Here is a 21445-nt window from a genome sequence, read left to right as displayed (position 1 = left end):
TCTAATTTCCGAAGTCCTAAAATGTGTAACTATCTCCCTGTGATTGTATCATCGTCATCGTTGTGTCTTACAACACTCATTTACTGTTCTAGAAAATTTTGACTTAAAAAATAAGGCAAACATGATTCTATATGTCACGGAGATTATATTATTGTTGTTAACTTTATGCAGAAAATAGATAAATTTATATTTTAAAAATTTCTCCAAGTCAATCTGTAAAATAATATGGTAAAAATATAAATATGTGCCTAAATCAACACACAAGTAACAAATGTGATTATAATCGTAAGTAAAAGTGTTTATTATAAATTACAATAAATTATGAATTAACAACTTGGATATTAGTGCATAATGCAAATATTATTTAAATAAAACAATAACTGTACCATAGCATTTTAGACGAGTTACACTATTAGTTTTTGGTCAAAATAATCTCAATATGTTACCGTTAGTCTAAATTATTAATAAACAAACTCTTTCTCAAGTTTCAGCCAATTAACATTGCCGGTGAATATCCACCATTCGTCTTCAATTTTTTTGTATGTTTTGTATATAACCCCATCATATATGATACAAGTATCAGGGTCAAACTGAATATCTCTTACATATGACAGTGGGAATTTTGTACTCATGAACAGTGCTATCAAACGACATATCCATAATGAAGAGAATTGCTCTTCTGATCCAACTAAAAAATTAAAATTAATTTTTTTTTCAATTCGCTAAACTTAGCACAACTACGCAGCTATTCTTATTATAAGGAAGTGTATGATAGTAGCGACTAGGTATTACTAACTTACAAATCAGTATTCTAGTAATATTTACCTACATCCTGGTTCCATATATTTATTATAGCTTCTTTAGTAAGATCTCTTCTTTTACCTCCAAGATTTATCAAAGTCAATCTTCTAAAGTCTGCAAAAATCTTTGAATGAATGTGTTGATAGAAAATAATAATTATTATTACTTTTTGCGAATATGAAATTCTTTTTAAATAATATTATAATAAAAATAATTATTCAAATGAGATTTTTCTAATTTTTTTTCATATAAAAAATAATAAATAATCATACTACATTTGAATATTAATGCAAAATATAGCTAATTTCAACTCTAAACAAGCTTTAAACGCTATTGAGGATTGTAGAAAAATTCGTAATTACCTGATTCCAGAACCACAGAAACCTTAGGAACAGGAATATCTGGAACAAATATTAAATGACAACCAATCTAAAACTGAGATCAATTAGACTAAATAATTAATGCCAATTATTGTAAAAATATTCATTTGTTTCTTTTAGAAAATTTTTAATTGAGGGTTTAAATTACATTTCAAATGGTTATGCAATAAACAAAAAATCAAAATATGATTAAATTTAATTGTTATCGTTTTTCTTTGGAATTAAGGAACAGTTAATGAGTTTGAAAATTGTCTCTAAATAATGATAAATTTTATATTTACCTAATTCTTTTTCTATTTTTTCTCTCAAAATTGATTGATGTCTTGCACTTTCTGTGAATTACACAAAATACATATTATGATTAGTCTCCATATGTATATATATAATGAATTAGTGTAAAGTATTGTAAATATGGAATATAAAAATGTGATTACCCTGGAAGTCATTAAGGTGTGGAGTTTCTGAAATTAAACCAAAAACAATTTTGTACTTAATGAATACAAAACGATCGAGTGGAAATTTTTCCATTATATTCAATGAAAATTATTACCCGGTACAGCGATTATATTATTCATAACTCCTGAAATATTAACATAGCACATATAATAATAATGTTATTATACTAAATATATAAAAAAATATGAAAACAAAATTGCTGAATTACACCAGATGTGGCGATAAGAATACAATAGAATAATTAGATGAGATTGACAGAAAATTTATATCACTTGCATAAAATGAATTTGAGTTGCAAATTTTATATAATTTATAAATACTTTTTCCTAATTTTATCTCTTTTTTTTTATCATTATATAATTATAACTACCTAAACTATAAGTTGTATCGTCTTCAATAATGTTTTTAATTACTTGCTCCAATCCACCTGGAATAAACAAATAAAGGATTGAGCTATGCAAAAAGTTTTAAACAAAATCAAAATAAATATATTAATCAACACAATAAGCAATTCCTTACATCTTATTAGGTTGATTAGTCACTTATTAAAGCCTATTAATTTAGTAAAACACACAGTGTTTAGATAATTGGTTCCATGTTATACCTCGTGCACTTTTTTAAACTGTTTATAGAAACCAAAATTTTTAATTTAAAAATAAATTTTCTGAACAGTCAGACAAACATAAAAAACAGTAATATACTGGCAAATTAATTTAAAATAAATCTTACTTTCCACAAAACCATCACCTACAATAATCTTTTCAGAGGCAAGCTTAATGTGTGCGTCTGTAATATACAATTAAAATAAATATGTACTAAAACAGTAAAATTTTAAAACGTTTTTTTTTACAAAACAAAAATTTTACTGACTTGTAATGGCAATATTTGTTTGATAATCCACTGTAAAAAAAATGAAATTGTTATCTACCTCAAATATGTTAGTTTGATAATAAAATAATTACCTGTATCATCCGTCGAAACGTTTACAATGATTAATGATGTCAAAAAACAGAAAAGTTTCATATTTATCTGTAAACAATAATAAACATAAAAACAGTTTATATTTGTCACAATTGCTTGATATTTATTTTAATCTTTATATCCATCTTTCAAAAAAAAAAAAGTAGGGGTGGGGTGGTTCATTTTTTTAATTTTAGTATAAGTTCCTTAACACAACTCTAAATAATTTTCTCTTCCTTCGGTTGGAAAGTGCGATAAGAGTGATTATTTTACTTACGATGTAGATTTCAGGGGATGCGTACCAAACTTAATGGAAATATTTACTTTGTTAAGTTTAGAAAAAGGCAGAGTGTGTGAAGCTTTTTTTTGAAAAACTTTTATTTCAATACGACTGCTTTTCGTTATGTGGGTAAAATAATATAAATCAAGTTATATTATTCTCAAAGTCAAAAATATTTCAGAGGTGCACATAGTTGTACATGTCAGTCGAAAAAAACATATTAACACACCTGTGACTACAAATCCTAAAATAGTATATCTGTTTCGAGAACGCTGTTAACTTATGATGTATTACTAGCACAACTTTCGATTTTCTAAGCTATTATAACAAGAACTCACGCAAAAAAACACCAAATTCAAACGAAATAATATCATAAGTTGAAAATTATTTAAAACCGCTAATTTAAAAAAAGTAATAGAATTTAGGTATAGTAAACATTATGTCGATTTGATGTCGGATTGGCAATTGTACAATCACCTATAATAATAATAAGTAAATAAACCCTAATAAGTTGGGTTTTAATTAATGATTTGCACAAAAAAACTTCTCTTTTAAATGGTCATTTCAATATTTTTAAAGTTTATAAAAATCATATTTATGTTGTTTGTGTTTTTATTTATATTAAAATATTATAATTTTAGGTCTATAACAAGATGGGATATTAATAAAAAACCAAATGGAATAATATAATTGTTAACAAAAGTTATGTGCTATTGTTTCCAATTATATATTATTTCTTAAAAAATTAAAATTTGAATTTTAGCATGGATGTTTTGGGTGATAATGATCACGATTAGGCCTCGATAGGGTATTGATAGGGTCTGTCGATTTTTGTCACCATAGGCTGGCTGGGGAGGAGACAGGAAGGAGAAAGGGGAGTGAAGAGGAGATATAGAATAAATGGAAAAGACTTACTGAAAACGCATGTTCAAGGCAAAAAACTGTAGTCCTGATTTTTTACCCATTTAAAATGTTATGGACACATTATATGAGTCCTACCTACTGACAAAATGTCTATAAAATAGAGATGTCGCCCAGTAAAAGATATTGAGAAGTAATTAAAAGTATTAAATACATGAAATCGAGTATGGTATAGTTAATTTGTATGTAATGAATTCAGTAAATCAAGTAAATACTTTTTTTGAACTGTAAAAAAAAACAATTAAAATTAGTATTATAGAGGTTGAAAAATATTTAATTTAATATAATTAATATTGTTTTTGTTTCATCTTTGTAATTTAATATTTTCAAAATAGTAACATTTATAATTTTTAAATTTATTGTTAAATAGTAGTAAATGTATTAGTTAAATACTTCTATCGTCAGTCAAAAGGATAGTATTGTACTAATAATGTACTAATAATTTTATACTATTTATTTGTAGTTTAAGTTTATCAATACAATTATTTTACTATGTGTTAACAATTTGTAAATGTTGTAAAGTAAACACAATCAAATATTAAAGAATATTATTTTTTTTACTCTCTTTAAATGTAAGGAAATTGCGGCATACGCCAAATATTCTTTTATCAATCATGGTCTGATCTTTTAAAGTTTGCGTGACACAAACTCTCATTTTATTCCCCAGAACAAAACGCAAGTGAGTTTTGTTATCAATTTAAGGTGTAATGTAATTGAGCCACAAATTATTGCTCCATATTTTTATGAACGGAATCTCAATGATAAGAAATAACTATTTAAAAAAAATAAAATGCCAACGTTTGTTTATAAAGTGCTGGCGTACATTGAACTAAATCAACTTTAAAATTAAGCATGTTTTTTGGAAAAATTATGGAGTTAATAAATTTTTTTTCCTAGAAGTTGCAGAAAATTTAACTTTATATGTTTTTAACCATAGTGTTTGGAATTAAAATTAGACTCAAAGTAGAAGTATATTAAGTATACTGTATAGTTAAAATATACTACTTGTTAGATTGGTTTTATATTTATTATAATATAAAAATATTTTCAATGACAAAAAATACTGCGAATACATGAAAACAACATTATGCATATAGTTGGGACCGACTTATTTAGACCAAAAAATACTTGTGTTTCAGTGAAATATTTTCGCATACAAAACATTTGTGTAAATAAGAACAATCAGTAAAATATTACAATGACCGAAAACCAGAATAAAAAAATACAATAATTCAAAAAAAATATAATATACCATTTTGTATGTCTCTACGACTTCCACCTTTCCAGTGACTGTACACCGTGTGTAAATAATAAAAAAGCAAACACATAACGTTTATAGAATTTCTTCACTGACAAAGTTTTTCTGTTAGTTCGTTATTTTGACATCAGCGGCAATAGTTGTTCTATTCTACACTTCATTAGATTTCTAATATTTTATAAACTATTATGCATTTTAAAAGTGTTGTTATTTTCTGCGCGGTGTATTTCTTTACATCTGTATGGGTAAGATAATTATTAATCTAAAATAATATTTCCTAAAATAAGTATGCATATGTACTTAAGCAAGGTGAGTTATGTAATTTAGTCCTATAACTTATACGTTAAACTATTATGGCCTTAAGCTTTTAAAAGGTAACGCATATTATATTTTATTAACTTAAAAAAAAAAAAAAAAAAATACTAAAAATGTTGACTGGTACGTGGTCTGATTTTAAGGAGTTTTGTAGAGGTAATATTTAAGAAAAAAGAGGTTTTATTAAATTTCGACCATGTCGATTAAATTATCAGTTAGTTTGTATATGACTCAAGGTATTATTTTTAGTTTAAACAATTTTTTCTATGAGTAAAAGCCATTTGGTTTATTTTAGACCAAAATTCCATAAAAAAATTCGACTACATAGAATGGTCCAATCTTAATTGTGTTAAGAGATTTACATTTTTTGGCTGTTTTACTATGTTATATAAGAAGTAGATTTTTATTTAAAAATTTCTGTTTCTTGTAATTAAATAAATAAATATGTACTTTTTTCAATATTAAAACCCAATTTTTTTACAAAAAAAAGGTTAACAATTAAAAATCGGGTTTCTATATTAATTATTTAAGTTGCCTGAGAACTTCTTTGATCTTAAAAAAGATACATTTTTGATAAATTTATAATATTGTGATTGTTAGTAAACATTAGTAAAACTATAATATTGAAATCGTTTTACCAGAAAATGAGTGTCTTACATTTGATATATCACCCGGTACTAGTATTTAACTATAAACCATTTTACTTAACTTAGAGCACCGGACTAAATAAGGAGCAAATAGAAAAATGTATTTTACTATACAAATACCCGTTTAATATCCCACACAGTAAGAAGGAGGATTTTGGAATTAAATATCCGAATATTGATTTTGAATGGAAATTTAACCAGCCACGTCATTTCAATATTAAGAATTTAGTTTTGTCATTAGCGTATGAAGGAACAAAAGACAACTTTGAGGTATTTGATCTTATAGAACTAGTTTAACATTAAAACATTTCAACTATTAACAAATATAAAAATATCACAGATACATTTTTGCGAAATATTCGTGTATGTTTAATATTTTACTTAGAATCGAATGCTGACGTCCTTTGAAGTAGATTTTTACGTCAAAAAGTTTTATGAATATACCGTAAATTTAAAACAACCTGGATGGCTTCCTTATGCAAAAATAGAAGATTTTTTAAGATCCATAAACATAGAAGAGGAACAATTAGATAAGGCCATGAGAATTATCCCTTGGTCTGAAAGAGGTATTATTAAATTAAGGTCGAGGTAATGGTTTACATCAAATTAACGAACTACTTTTATTAAATTTTAGGTTTGGGTTTTGAATCCGCAGTGGAATTCTTGTCGGTCATGATAGATATTCTACCGGAAGTAAGCAAATATTCATGAAACGAATAATAGTATTTTTAGGAACATCAAATGGAAACCTTATAAAATAAAAATAAAATAAAAATCATTGTATAACAATTAGGAAAACTCGGGAAGGATTTAAAAAAAAATAAAAAAACAAGGTCCTACTATTTGCAATTTTTGAAAATTGACCATATAAATTTTTATGGATAAATTGAATTTGAAAATGTTGTTTTAACAGTTAGAGAATCATTACTAAATAGCAATTAATAAATCGCTAAAAATGATACAATTGCATCAAATATTACACGAGTAGACATTTTTTTTACAGCTTAATTATATTTATCCTTTTTGGTTACTTTTTAGGGCAATGGTCTAAGCCAAAGTCAAATAGAAGAGTTCATGGATTTGTATACATCACATATAATTGAAGAAACCGGTAGCATTGATCCTTTGGAAGTTAAACAAATTTTCAATGGGTTTGGTATGTTTATGCCGCGAGAAGAGCAATTTGATTCTTACCGTAAGAATAAAGTATAAATATAATCACGTTAGATGTACTCTGAGTTCTTATATAATATATTATAATTGAAACTTGCACAGGGCCCGCTGCAATAGAGTTGATGGAGTTGATGATCGTTACTGCAGAACGTTCTACTATAGTTCACGAAAATGTAATATAAATTATTTTTACCAGGGTGCTATGTAAAGTTTGCTATACATTGTTTAGTTGATATAGCGGATAATATAATTATATGGGACGCATTCTACCAGCAAAGCTTAACATATTAAAAACTAATTTTTTTGAGAATAATATAATATAAAAAAGCCAAAGTTATCCAAACACAGCGCGATAGAATGTTATTTTATTTAGGAAAAGTACTAGGATCCTATGCGTAAAAAGTGTAAATATATTATTTATAAAGATAGGGTAGGCCGTTAAGGTCTTACGACTTTTTCGTTCTTTCATTTTTTTGTGTACACTTGTTGTTTTAGTGTGAATTTTACTTAGTTATTTAACGAGTAGTGTACAAGGAGACAAGCTTAACAATTTTTCGTGGTCAAATTATAAAAGCATTTTGCTTAAATATGCAATATTTATTAATTGTACGGTTTTACGGATCGGTAATGCTAAAGCATATCCATTTAAAATTCCTTTGCTGTCAAGCATTACTCCTCACGGGAAAAATAAATAGTCGGTCCAAGTAGTTTTTTAGTTACCTATACCAACTAGAAACTTATTGTGTCGCTTTTTAACCATCCTTTTTTATTGGACCAACTATGTATTTTTACTGTGCCTATTATTTAATTGTTCGTTACACGCTATACATATATTTACTTTGTCTTTTTTTTAGGAGATTGTGTTGAGTACACAAGAGGTCAGATTATTGGTAGCTGGTTTTAAAGGATATGATACGGACCATGACGGTCTGCTCTATGAGAGCCAAGCAAAAAGGTTTCTGGAAGATTTACTCACTAACAATCCGCAATCTTCAAGAACAAACTATTGTGGAGAAATTTGCGAGAAACTTCGATCATTATTTGATTTTTCTTCAAAAAAAATGAACATTGCGGAATTTTTATTTTTCTACATAACAAATAATACAACTGTTGAATAATCATTAACATATTATTTGAATTATTGAAATGTTTAAATTTATTTATTAATTATAATATTTGAAATATTTTAATGTCTTATACCTCTACAATAATAATAAAATTATATGATTTTTTTTTGTCACAATATGTAAGAATAAGTATTACGACGATGATTAAATAGTTCAGTACCAAAATACAATTGTTTTTATTTTATTAAATACCTATTATAATTTTTATGAACAATTTTTTTTTTTCGAAATTAGTTTTTTTCACGCAAAGTGGTCTTAGACGGCGTACTATTATCAGAGTTCCTTAAGCACTTAGTTAACTTTCTTCCGGAACATTACAACTGTGTTTTTTTAACATATTTTTTTATAAATTTATAATACCACATTTATTAGTATTAATTTACTGCTGTTATCGCCTTTTTGACTATGCGAATGTAATTATGATTTTTATGGGCTACAGGTTATTTGGAGTACAGAAAAAATACGGAAATAATAAATATCTGCAAAGTTATAGAAAATTAACAGATTGATTAATCTGAAAAAAATATATATGTTATGACATCTATGTATACAAATTCTGTAAAACTGTATCTGATTCGAGAATATGGTATTGTGTATGCTTTATACTAGTAGGTATAACATTCGATTTTTGAAGCTGTTATAACGAACACTCGCACAAACACAAAAAAAACCAAATTCTTGCGAAATGATATTATGAGTTGACTATGTTATAATGGTAACAGTTCTAATTCAAAACAATCTATCTGTAATACTTTAAAAAAATTACCGAATCTCAAATGTTGTATTAAATTTTATGTACATACTTTTGTTTAAAGTATTTTTTTTTTAGTACAAATTTTATTTGTCACGCGAGTAAAATAATACAACGAAGCGCAATACCAGGTGTTTCAAATTGTCATGGTGAGTGGGGTCATATTTGCAGTATTCACAACGTTCAAAATAGAACTGAATAATAAATTCAATAATTTAAGGGGCCAAATTCTCTATGAATTGTTTTAGCTATTTATGCCCACTGCACCTTTACCCTTTTGTACTAGTTATCATAAAATTTAAATTATAATTTAATATTTTATTAATGTAGCGATTGAGGATGTTATAGAAAATTGGAAAATCAAATTTAACCAGTATGACGATAATAAAGATATCGTTATACAATCAGTTAACAAAAATATTTTCCGGAGATGATCAAATTATATTTTAAAAATTTAATAAATTGAAACCGCTTATGACGATTTTGAATTTTTTTGTATTTTTCCATAATTTTGAAATTTTTACTTATTTCCTTTACTTTTTTTTTATGTATTAAATTACAATAAAGATAGCTTTTTAATGATTTACTGTTACAACTTTTAGTAAGTTATATAAAAAAAAATGTAGGTACTACATTTCACAATTTGCCTATAATATATATTTTGTCCCAAGAGGTATACATTTGTATTTGTGTATCGTCAGCCGTAGCAGCTGAATCGCAAAAAAAAAAGACTCGCATCATAATATACTTTAACAACTATCAACTAAGGCCACCGTTTGTTCGACTGTTTATGACAAATTTCAATATTTTACATATTTATCGTTACTTTCAGTAGTTAGCATAAAAAACAATCAAAATATCAATTGCTAAAGATTGCTCGGTATTTTCGGAAAAATATTCTTAATTTAAAAAGAAAATCAAGCGTATAAGTTTACATTTAAGTTTTACAAAAGTCCACCTTTTTTAGACCCCCAGAAAAAGTACTAAACGTTTTCAGCCGTTATTTGGCTGCATTCGTTTGCTTTGACAAACTTTTGCTCATCAATAATGAAAACAAAATAATATATCGTTGTAAAACACACACCTTACAATAATATACAAGTACCTTCAAACTTGCTACTAAAACCTGTAATTTTTGTAGTTGTGTTAATTGGAGACACTTCAGTTTGTGTAAAAAAATGTTTTCAGAAAAAATAAGCGTATAATTATTAATGTATCACCCTGTATATATATATATATATATCAGGCTTTTGCGAGATTCCGTTGATCAGTGGACTTATTGGTTCGTCTTGACCTAAAATGAGACCCCTAATTTTTTTAACATGGATATGTCATTGAGCTGGGGGTCAATTGGAAAATCTGTGCGAACGCTGAACGTTACCGACTATATATATATATATATATATATATATATATAGATATCGTTTCATGTGATTTGTGTTATTTATAGCTAAGTGTGAACATGACGGTGATATTCAAATATTGTGATCAATTGCATTTCATAATCTTGCCTAAGCGTAACTCGAAAAATATCTATATAAAACACGTGATTCGTGTACGTTTAATTTGCATGTGCATAAATGAAATACAGTGCTCGTTTGTGTTAAAAATATTATACAAAGCCAAAAGACAGTGTCTATTTTTTAGATACCCATGTTTAACTTGCATTTTAATAACGGTGTCCGACAAATACTCATGGTCTTTAGAATTTCAAGGCCAACATGACTTGTTGACGATTTTTTTAAAGTTATGATAAAACCACCTATGTGAATCATTTTTTTTCTTTACCATACAATGATATTTCAAGGTCATTGTGATTTTTCCGTCCTTGGGTAACAGGATTTAGGGAGGGGTGATTTTGGAATCTCTTATAGCAACCTGTATATTAATTTAGTTATGCTTGTTAAGCTATTTTTTTGGTAAAAGAGAATTTGACTGAACTTGAGTAGTAACAAAAAGGGGCTTTACCACCCATTTTATACAAATTTTAGTATAACCTTATATTTTGTTTTAGTATAGAAATTTCTTTAACAACATTGAGTGTTTTACTAAATAAGAAGTGGGAAAATAAATTATGTATAAATATAAAAACATGTTTCAAATAAACTATAGTCGTTTTAATACAATAAATTGTAGGACAATTTAAACAGTATAATAATGGACGATTATAATAACAAATATTACAAAAATAAAGTCCTAGTTATTGAACTAATAATTACACATCACAGTTTAACCTTAAAATTAAGATTTTGTAAAAAATTGCCTATTCTTTACTCCTTAAAAATGGGCGGTGCGACGCCCTTTTAATAACGGCGGGCCGGGGCCATCTAGAGGCAATGCCAATTTGGTTGCAGATACAGGAACATCAAGGAGCACGAAACCAAAAGTGACATTCCCCGGTTGTGGAAAAACATGTATTTCTCTAAATGGACATTTGGCTAAAGCCTCTGGAGCGTGTGCTCAAATAAGAGTTCATAGAATTATAGATGGCTTACCTACAGGCACTCAAGATAATACCCAACGTCAGACAATGGGTACGACCCTGGTAAATAATGTATTAAACTCTGTTGATAATGATATCTCCATTAATCAAATAATCCAAGAGGCAACACATTTTGAGACGGAATTTATTAGATTCATTCAACTACCACCTCAGATCGAGACAGTAGAATTTGTCGACTCTTTAGTCTCAAAATTTGTTTGCTTTCTGTTTGAGGCCAATAATCATCTCCCCGGCCCTGTACATCCGGCTGTAGCATACTACAGGAAAAGGAAAAAAGGATTAGCAACGACCGGGGATATAAAAATACGACAAATCCACAGAGATTGTCTAAACGGAGAAAAAAAGTGATCAGCGATCAATATAAATACGATTTGGCACAATGGCAATACGCAAATCAACGGCGTAAAGTAGCACAGCACGTGTTGAACTCCACTAAAACAGCTACGAAAACACCAAATCATAGAACTCTAGATGTATATCAACAGCAGTGAGTTAGAAGACTTTGACATCAAGCTATGCGATGTAGAGTTAGCAATCAAGAAGATATCCATCGATACATCTCCAGGGCCTGATGGAGTTGTACTCAGAACCATCCGAAAGGCTAAATGTGCACCTGCAATTTTAGCCATTGCTAAGATAATGTTGGCATGGGACTTTGTCCCATCAAAGTTGCGAACTGAGCGAACCATATTAATTTTTAAAGGTAAAGGCACAGAAACTGACTTAAAAAACTGGAGACCAAATAATATGTTCAGCGTCATTCGTCGCATAATTGAACGATGTCTTGACCAGGCAATAAGAGAAACGATCCACTTCAGCCAACTACAAAGAAGATTTATTAATGGAATATCCGGTGTTCACATAAACGCATCGATTGTGGACGGATGTTTTCGTTCAGCCATAGAAAAAAAGAGTGACATACGCACTGTAATGCTTGATTTGTCAAAAGCGTTTGATAGGATTGGTCATGATCACATAAGAAATACATTTAACTCCCTGCCACTACCTACGAATTAAACAAAACTGGTGACATCATTGGTCACGACAAATTCAACAAAGTTGGAAATATATAAAATGAGGTCCAACCAAATTCAATTACATTGTTGTGTCGCACAAGGGTCCCAACTATCATCGACTATTTTCAATGCATACCAAGACTATGCGCTCAAACAAATATCAGATACCGACATATCAAACACCTATGGCCAGTACAGTAACACCCACACCAGTATATTATACCGGACGAAAGCTAAGAGGCCTTGGTATCCTTACAGTGCAATGGCAAGCTTCACTTCAACATTAAAACATTTGTCAAACGCTCAGTCGTATTAACGATGCTCACTTAAAGTCGGCGAGAGATATCGATGAAGAAATTAACAAACAATTGGGTCTCAAACAATGTAGGATTAACCAGTAGTGAACGGACTAACTCAAAAAAAATGTCCATGAACACAATAGCCAATAGGGCAACGGGTGGACAAAGTCCAGGGAATAGCCACTGCAGAAATCCAATCTGCGGTGAGAAGCAACTAATGGAAACACTCCCTCACATTCGTGGATCCTGTCCCAGGTCTGAACTGTTACGCAACTCGGCTCACCACAAAGTTCGAACAATGATCGCGGATCTGTTTAGAAAACGCCACCAGGAAGTGTACGAAGAGATTCATTGTGTAGCGAAATCAGAAGCAGGAAACCAAAACAGAGTAAGTACTAACAAAAGGTTTAGTAATATGAAGATTATTTAATTTAATAGTTATTAATTAAAAAAACAATCACGGTCTGATCGTTTAATGTTTGCGTGACACAAACTCTAATTTTATTTCCCAGAACAAAACGAAAGTGAGTTTTGTTATCAATTTAAGATGTAATGTAACTGAGTCACAAACTATTAGACCATATTTTTATGAACGGAATCTCAGTGATAAGAAATAACTATTTAAAACAAATAAAATGCCAACGTTGTTGAAAAATTTACCGTTACAGAAATATCATGAGTGGGAAACCAGAAAACAAAGTTAAGTTCTACGAATCGCCTGTCGGAACTACCGGCTTAAATTAAGCTGATAATTACTAAACGTTTACTAAAAATAAATAATAAGATTACTAAACTTAGCTGTGATGAATGTTTTTGGAGATTCTTTATAACGCAGCTTACAAATATCTAAAGTCTTTAGGAAACAACTCCGTCAATTAAGCAGTCAATTTTATTGTATTGTTTTATTAATAAAGTAGTTTATATAAAAAAAATATTAAACAAATTACATGTACAGATCAACATTTTTTTATGTATTGAATATATTGAACATAACAAAGTGACATACTAGCTCATTAAACAAATATATACATTTTTTCATAAATTTAATTTTGTTTATAAAGTGCTGGCGTACATTCAACTAAATCAACTTTAAAATTAAGCATGTTTTTTGGAAAAATTATGGAATTAATAAATCTTTTTTCCTAAAAGTTGCAGAAAATTTGACTTTATATGTTTTAACCGTAGTGATTGGAACTAAAATTAGACTCAAAGTAGAAGTATACAAAGTTAACTGTATAGTTAAAATATACTACATGTTAGATTGGTTTTATATGTATTATAATATTAAAATAATTTTCAATGACAAAAAATACTGCGAATACAAGAAAACAACAATTTTCATATAATTATATGCATATAGTAGAAATCGACTTAATTAGACCAAAAAACACTCGTGTTTCAGTGAATCATTTTCGCATTCAAAACATATGAACAAATAAGAACAATCACATCGACAACAACAGCAGGCAACGCAAAAACAATTTAGTTTTACCAGTAAGCGAATAGGTTTTCAATTCAAACTTACGTGTCGATAAAATATCTGTTTGACACATTTTTTAGCGTGGAATAATATACCGTTGGTTTATAAAACACATTTTAAAAACGGTTAACGTCGTGTAGGTAAATTATTCAATATATAATCTGCTCAAAATAAGTTTTGAAAACTATTACTGAACCTCAAGTCTATAATGCGTACAAAAATGGGTTTAAATACTCGAAAGCCTAAAATATAGGTTAGATGCATCATCAAATATTTTCTATACGAATCTATAAAAATAACTAGGGGGCCCATACTCCATGCTTAAGACCCCCAGTCTCTAGAATGGCTTTCATAAAACCCAAAGGCTTCATATAAAAATGTACCGTATTTTCAATAACCAGAAAGAAAATAGGGGTTGCTGGTTAGTGTTAACCGATCGACGGTTACCAATGTAGGATTTAATCATTTTATTATACAATTTTAGCTTGAAAGTTGATAGTTATTTTCTCTTACAATATAATACTTTTTTATTATATTTAATCCCGTGATAACTATTTAGTTTCTAAATCGCTTATTTAAAAAAAACATATTTATATACAATATATATATATAGATTTAGCTGATCAATCAGATATCGCACCACAATTTAATATAAAGTTTAAAACGATATGATCAATTTCCTAAAATGTATTATCTACTCCCAACATACGGTTTTGGCTACCTACTAATTGTGATTCAGTAAAATATTACAATAACCGAAAACCAGAATAAAAAAATACAATAATACACAAAATATACAATATACAATTTTGTGTAAACAATCAAATAGCAAACACATAAGCTTATAGAATTTCGTCACTAACAAAGTTTTTCTGTTAGTTCGTTATTTTAACTTCAGCGGCAATAGTCGTTCTATTCTACACGTACTTCATTGGATTTCAATTATTTTAAAAACTATTATGCATTTTAAAAGTGTTGTTATTTTCTACGCGGTGTATTTCTTTACATCAGTATGGGTAAGATACTAATTACTCTAAAATAATATTTCCTAAAATAAATATAATTATATACTTGAACAAGGTGACTTATGTAATTAATTTAGTCCTAAAACTTATACGTTAAACTATTATGACCTTAAACATTTAAAAGGTAACGCATATTATATTTTATCCCTTTTTTTTAAAAAAAAAATTACTACAAATATTGACTGGTCGAAAACTAGTTTTGAAAAATTAGTTCTTAAAGGGATTGCATGCGGTCTGCTTTTAAGGAGTTTTGTAGGTAATATTTAAGAAAAAAGAGGTTTTATTAAATTTCGACCATGTCGATTAATATATCAGTTAGTTTGTATATGACTCAAGGTATTATTTTTAGTTTAAACAATTTTTTCTATGAGTAAAAGCCATTTCGGTTTATTTTAGACCAAAATTCCATAAAAAAATTCGACTACATAGAATGGTCCAATCTTAATTGTGCTAAGAGATTTACATTTTTTGGCTGTTTTACTATGTTATATAAGAAGTAGATTTTTATTTAAAAATTTCTGTTTCTTGTAATTAATAAAATTAAATATGTACTTTTTCAATATTAAAACCCAATTTTTTTACATAAAAAAGGTTAACAATTAAAAATCGGGTTTCTATATTAATTATTTAGGTTGCCTGAGAACTTCTTAGATCTTAAAAAAGATACATTTTTGATAAATTTATAATATTGTAATTCTTAGTAAACATTAGTAAAACTATAATATTGAAATCGTTTTACCAGAAAATGAGTGTCTTACATTTGATATATCACCCGGTACTAGTATTTAACTATAAACCATTTTACTTTACTTAGAGCACCGGACTAAATAAGGAGCAAATAGAAAAATGTATTTTACTATACAAATATCCGATTAATATCCCACACAGTAAGAAGGAGGATTTTGGAATTAAATATCCGAATATTGATTTTGAATGGAAATTTAACCAGCCACGTCATTTCAATATTAAGAATTTAGTTTTGGCGTTAGCGTATGAAGGAACAAATGACAACTTTGAGGTATTTGATCTTATAGAACTAGTTTAACATTAAAACATTTCAACTATTAACAAATTTAAAAATATCACAGATACATGTTAGCGAAATATTCGTGTATGTTTAATATTTTACATAGAATCGAATGCTGACGTCCTTTGAAGTAGATTATTACGTCAAAATGTTTTATGAATATACCATAAATTTAAAACGATGGCTTACTCGTGAAGATATAGTAAATTTTTATACATACTTAAAATTTGAAGGAGAACAATTATATCAGGCCGTATCATCAACCCCTTGGACTGAAAGTGGTAATATTAAATTAAGGTTGAGGTAGTCGTTTACATCAAGTTAACAAACTACATTTATTACATTTTAGGTGTGGCTTTTGAATCCGCAGTGGAATTCTTGTCGGTCATGATAGATTTTCTACCTGAAGTAAGCAAATATTCATGCAACGAATAATAGCATTTTTAGGAACATCAAATGGAAACCGTATAAAAGAAGATTAAACGAAAAATCATTGTATAACAATTAGGAAAACTCGGATAGGATTTAAAAAAAAAAATAAAAGAACAAGATCTTACTATTTGTAATTTTTGAAAATTGCTAAATAGTAATTATTAAATCGCTAAAAATTATACAATTGCATATAATAAAACACGCGTACACATTTTTTTTATAGCTGACTTATATTTATACTTTTTGCTTATTTTTTAGGGCAATGGTCTAAACGAAAATCAAATAAAAGAGTTCATGGACTTGTATCGATCACATATAGCTGAAGCAACCGGTAGCATTGATCCTTTGGAAGTTAAAAAAATTTTCAATGGGTTTGGTATGTTTATGCCGCGAGAAGAGCAATTTGATTCTTACCGTAAGAATAAAGTATAAATATAATCACGTTAGATGTACTCTGAGTTCTTATATAATATATTATAATTGAAACTTGCACAGGGCCCGCTGCAATAGAGTTGATGGAGTTGATGATCGTTACTGCAGAACGTTCTAGGACAGTTCACAAAAATGTAATATCAATTATTTTTACCAGGGTGCTATGTAAAGTTTGCTATACATTGTTTAGTTGATGTAGTGAATAATACAATTATATGAGACGCATATTGCCAGTAAAGCTTAACATATTAAAAACTAATTTTTTTGAGAATAATATAATATAAAAAAGCCAAAGTTATCCAAACACAGCGCGATAGAATGTTATTTTATTTAGGAAAAGTACTAGGATCCTATGCGTAAAAAGTGTAAATATATTATTCATAAAGAAAGGGACAATGGTTGCGGTGGCCGTTAAGGTCTTACTACTTTTTCATTCTTTCATTTCTTTCATTCCTTGTGTAAACTCGTTGTTTAAGTGTGAATTTCACTTGGTTATTTTACGAGTAGTTAACGAGGGGTGTACAAGGAGTGACAAGCTTAAGAATTTTTACAAGTTTTGTGGTCAAAATATAAAAGCATCTTACTTAAATATGCAATACATATTAATTGTACATCTTAAAAAAAAAATCGTAACGGTTATACGGATCAGTAATGCTAAAGCATATCCATTTAAAATCCATTTGCTGTCATGCATTACTCCCCAGGGGAAAAATAAAAAATTGGTCCAACTTTTTTTTAGTTATACCAACTAGAATTTTATTGTGTCGCTATTTAACCATTTTTTTAGTTGTACTAATTATATATTTTTTCTGTGCCTATTATTTAATTTTTCGTTACACGCTTTACATAGTTTTACTTTGTCTTTTTTTTAGGAGATTGTGTTGAGTACACAAGAGGTCAGATTATTGGTAGCTGGTTTTAAAAGATATGACACGGACCATGACGGTCTGCTCTATGAGAGCCAAGCAAAAAGGTTTCTGGAAGATTCACTCACTAACAATCCGCAATCTTCAAGAACGATTGATTGTGGAAAAATTTTGGAGAAATTTCTATCATTATTTGATTTTTCTTCAAAAAAAATGAACATTGCGGAATTTTTATTTTTCTACATATCAAATAAAACAACTGTTGAATAAGCATTAACATATTATTCGAATTATTGAAATGTTTAAATTTATTTATTAATTATAATATTTGAAATATTGCGTTTTAATGTCTTATACCTATACAATAAAAATAAAATTATATGGTTTTTTTTTTGTCTCAGAATATGTAAGAATAAGTATTACAATGATAATTAAACAATTCAGTACCTAAATTTAATTGTTTTAATTTATTAAATACCTAATATAAGTTTTATAACACTATTTTTTTTTCGAAATTTCGTTTTTTTCACGCAAAGTGGTCTTAGACGGCGTACTAATATCTGAGTTTGTTTATAGGCCATTATTTTAATATGGTTTGTGTGTTTTAATTGGCAAACCATCATCTTTTACAATAATTATAAGGAGAATATCGCTCAAAACAGTTTTAGTCAAATGGTGTTAGTTTTTGTAATATTATTTTTTTTATATATCTGGAACAATCTAATCGAGTAGAACGATTTTTTCTAACGCGTACTGAAATTTTTTGCTAGAGGCCCAAATTTGGGTTTCCAACTGATATTGTATCATGCTTTTTTATTTACTTTGATTTTACGTTGGAAAAAATGCGTTAGTATAATATTATAATAGCAACAATATGGCGTGTAAACAACACATAGTTGGTGATATTTTTTGAGTCTTATTTACCTTAAATTCGTATCGATGACATATGAGTAATAGAACGCATGGAAAAAAACTTTACACTAGTCTATGTACCCAGAGTTTTCGTGCTATTAAATGCAATAGTATATTAAAGACTTGGATGTATTTTGTATAAACATTTTAGCTTCGATGCAAAGCGAGAAGGTATTGGTTTTACTCTGATGTGGGCTTTTTTTTTCGCTGTATACACTGTAACTTTTTTAATACTAGACCAATTCCTTTGAATAGCAACTCTATAAATCACAAATTTTGTCTAGTTTGTACTTTGGGGGGGTAAAAGTCGAAAAAGTTTAAGTCTTCATAGACGAAAGTTGAAAAAACAAAAAAAAAACCGTACGAGTTTTTAAGTTAGAACTTTTACTGGCTATAGTATCGAGAAAAAGAGTCGGATCGAGTTGAAATGTATAAGAAATATTTATTTGTTATGCCCGCGCACGTCAGTTTTGTCAAATTCAAAATATACCCATTTCCCGCCCCCTTAGGGGGGGTACAAGTTTTTTTGTTTTTCGGGGTTTTTAGCCGTAATTTTAAAACTTTTGGGTTGAAAATTTGCCAGTAGTTGGAACTCATATGTATCCATAACATATTAAGCGGGTGAAAAATTCGGCACAACAGTTTTTTTTTAATTGCCGGAAAACCGTGTTTTCGCACATTGCGTATATTTTAACAAAAACACCTAAAATCTTTAAAAAAAATTGATCAAATCATTAAAACAATTTTATTTATATCTATACAGAATGATACTATTAGGTTTTGTGCTCAAGTACCACTCTTGACTTAAAGTTTACACAAATTCAATTTTTTTTTTTTTTTTACTTAAGTTCTTTCCGGATGATTAAAATTCAGAACTGATATTAAATTCGTAATCACCGACCCAAAAAACATATAATTTGACCACTTTTGATGTCTTTTACACAAAAATCCAGAAAAATGTTTTAGCTTCGATGCAAAGCGAGAAGGTATTGGTTTTACTCTGATGTGGGCTTTTTTTTTCGCTGTATACACTGTAACTTTTTTAATACTAGACCAATTCCTTTGAATAGCAACTCTATAAATCACAAATTTTGTCTAGTTTGTACTTTGGGGGGGGTAAAAGTTGAAAAAGTTTAAGTCTTCACAGACGAAAGTTGAAAAAACAAAAAAAAAAACCGTACGAGTTTTTAAGTTAGAACTTTTACTGGCTATAGTATCGAGAAAAAGAGTCGGATCGAGTTGAAATGTATAAGAAATATTTATTTGTTATGCCCGCGCACGTCAGTTTTGTCAAATTCAAAATATACCCATTTCCCGCCCCCTTAGGGGGGGTACAAGTTTTTTTGTTTTTCGGGGTTTTTAGCCGTAATTTTAAAACTTTTGGGTTGAAAATTTGCCAGTAGTTGGAACTCATATGTATCCATAACATATTAAGCGGGTGAAAAATTCGGCACAACAGTTTTTTTTTAATTGCCGGAAAACCGTGTTTTCGCACATTGCGTATATTTTAACAAAAACACCTAAAATCTTTAAAAAAAATTGATCAAATCATTAAAACAATTTTATTTATATCTATACAGAATGATACTATTAGGTTTTGTGCTCAAGTACCACTCTTGACTTAAAGTTTACACAAAGTTCATTTTTTTTTTTTTTTTTTTTTTTAACTAAAAACCCAGTGTACTAGATGTGAGAAACGAACAGACACTAAAAACTATCAGTTGGTAACGTCTATCCGTGTTAGATTAGTTTAGGGCCCAATGATCGGTATCATAATATTGTGTTTATTACATGATATCACAGGCGACTAAATCGTGTAACTGATTATAGTAGACACTCGATTTATTGTGAAAAAAACCTGGTCGTGTACTTATTAAGACACTTAATGATTCTGATACGACAAAACCACTGTCGTTATCTCGTTATTTTATAGCCTGCGTTATATAACCTTACCGAAGGTTAACTATGAGTATTTAATGTCCAACTACCTGCAAATAATGAAGAGGACTGTTGTTTTTTGGATTCAGATTAAGTGTTGGTTTTTATGCAGTATACCGACTCAAAATGTTTTTTTTATTACACAATTTTTTTAAAGGAAAACTAATGTTTTGTATATTGTTATACTGTTATTCATTTAAAGAGATTCACGCTTGATTGTTTAAATTGTCTAATATTAGATAATCTGCTTCGTGCTAATTTTATTTTTTTAGTTTATCAACTTGTAGCTCTAATTTTGTAAAAAATATTTCATTATTTTATTACTATGTACTATTACTATTAAGATAAATTTTAATAATAATTAAGTCATAAATGATAATACTTTATTTTATGACTAGATCAAATCTTGTAAACATTTAACATCATGATACTGCTCCTATGCTATC

At 28.4% G+C, this 21445-nt stretch overlaps 2 long non-coding RNA genes across 2 annotated transcripts; one reads left to right on the top strand and one right to left on the bottom strand.

Annotated features, from left to right (window-relative positions):
* Positions 1 to 2007: 2007 nt before the first annotated feature.
* On the bottom strand, positions 2008 to 2540 carry LOC126835419 (uncharacterized). The gene is made up of 3 exons (XR_007685200.1): positions 2508 to 2540; positions 2367 to 2423; positions 2008 to 2064 (listed from the first exon to the last, which is right to left on the bottom strand). It is a non-coding gene; the product is annotated as an uncharacterized LOC126835419 (long non-coding RNA).
* A 12720-nt stretch (positions 2541 to 15260) lies between these two features.
* Positions 15261 to 16670, top strand: LOC126835418 (uncharacterized). The gene is made up of 3 exons (XR_007685199.1): positions 15261 to 15383; positions 16207 to 16410; positions 16526 to 16670. It is a non-coding gene; the product is annotated as an uncharacterized LOC126835418 (long non-coding RNA).
* The last annotated feature ends 4775 nt before the right edge of the window (positions 16671 to 21445 follow it).

Source organism: Adelges cooleyi, unplaced genomic scaffold (genome assembly GCF_023614345.1).
Source record: "Adelges cooleyi isolate 19-005CV unplaced genomic scaffold, UGA_ACOO_1.1 ACOO_flye_CR_arks_rails_tigmint_CR_PRNA_23, whole genome shotgun sequence".
NCBI classification, from domain to species: domain Eukaryota; kingdom Metazoa; phylum Arthropoda; class Insecta; order Hemiptera; family Adelgidae; genus Adelges; species Adelges cooleyi.
This window is presented reverse-complemented; position numbering and strand designations above follow the sequence as displayed.